Source organism: Nannospalax galili, unplaced genomic scaffold (assembly GCF_000622305.1).
Source record: "Nannospalax galili isolate Female #2095 unplaced genomic scaffold, S.galili_v1.0 scaffold2697, whole genome shotgun sequence".
In the NCBI taxonomy this organism is placed as follows: domain Eukaryota; kingdom Metazoa; phylum Chordata; class Mammalia; order Rodentia; family Spalacidae; genus Nannospalax; species Nannospalax galili.
The window spans coordinates 30131-31492 of NW_008340125.1; positions in this window are offsets into that span (position 1 = coordinate 30131).

The window sequence follows — 1362 nt, forward strand, 5'->3', positions numbered from 1 at the left end:
ACACCATGGTACTCTAAAGGGTTTTTGAAGTGGAGGGTCCTTCTGATCTGAAATCAAAAAGATTAAAGCAGCTAGCAGATAAATCTTTATCTTCATCTGCGCTCTTTTCTTTTGCAAAACCTCAGATGAGTTCACTTCCAAGGGAGAATCATCATCAAATTTATATGTTTTCAAGAGCTGGACTGAAGGCGTTGCTGTACGGAATAACATCAGGACATAAACATTTGTCTAACCCCATGTCCGGTGTTATTCAACGGAGCACGAGATAATAGTTGATTTCTCCACTATGACTGGGAAATCATCAAGTGTGTCTTCCTAAACTGAATTTGCAAATTTAAGATAGAACATGTTAAATGGAGTATCTATAAAAATTCCCCACGTTCATATGAACACAGAGAAATTCATATTTATACAACTAACTCCAGTTCCAGGGGATCCGACGGGCTCTTCTGTCCCCCGCGTGCATTGCACGACACGGATGCACTTACCTGCATGCGGGCCATACACGCATACACATAAAATAAAAATAATTTTAAAAAAACGTGATAATTCTAGAAGATTCTGAGAATGAGCCACTGAAGAGAAATCAGGTCGAAGTGAGATATTTTTTATGCTGTCTCCCCACTCAGACAGGAAAACCGAAATGAACTTTGAGGGTGTTAATATTGGGAGGAATGCTGTGAAATGTTTTCAGTACCTGTCACGGTCATTACAGTCATGAACACAGAGCAGTTGAAAGTGCTTTGCCAGGGACTGCACGTGAACAGGATGTTAACTTTCAGAAAGGAAAGGAGGGTGCCCAGGGCCTTAGCGCATCGGCCAGTAGTATTTGCTGATCGTTGATTGACGGGTAAAACGTACATCAGTATTTTCAGTCTGACAGTGACTTGTGACCCCTCCAGGTTACAAAGCATAGTTCCAACGTAATGGTCACAGAAGTCAGCGTGATTGAAAACAAGTCAAAAGCCCACATTCGTAAGGTTGTAACAATGGCATCTCCAGAGCTGATGAGGTTTGGTAGAAATGGCAGTGTTTGAAACACCGTGCCAGAAGGATAATCTGCAAGCGTTAACAGTGTCAAAATCGAACAACTTACAATCCAACTTTCTCACTACAGTGAACGTCTCCATTCTTCATTTTTTTTGAGATTATATGTTTTCTTCCTCACATTCCGGGTATTAGACCTGATAGGAGATGGTATCACACTTTCATTTTTTTTGTAAGTTTTGATTGCAAGTTTGTGTATTTCATACAGAACACCTTAATCATCCTACAGCCCCTTTCACATAAGCACCCTGCCTATGCCTCCCCAAGCCCTGGAATTTATGTATTCTGTTAAGCACCTCCACCCTGGCATATATA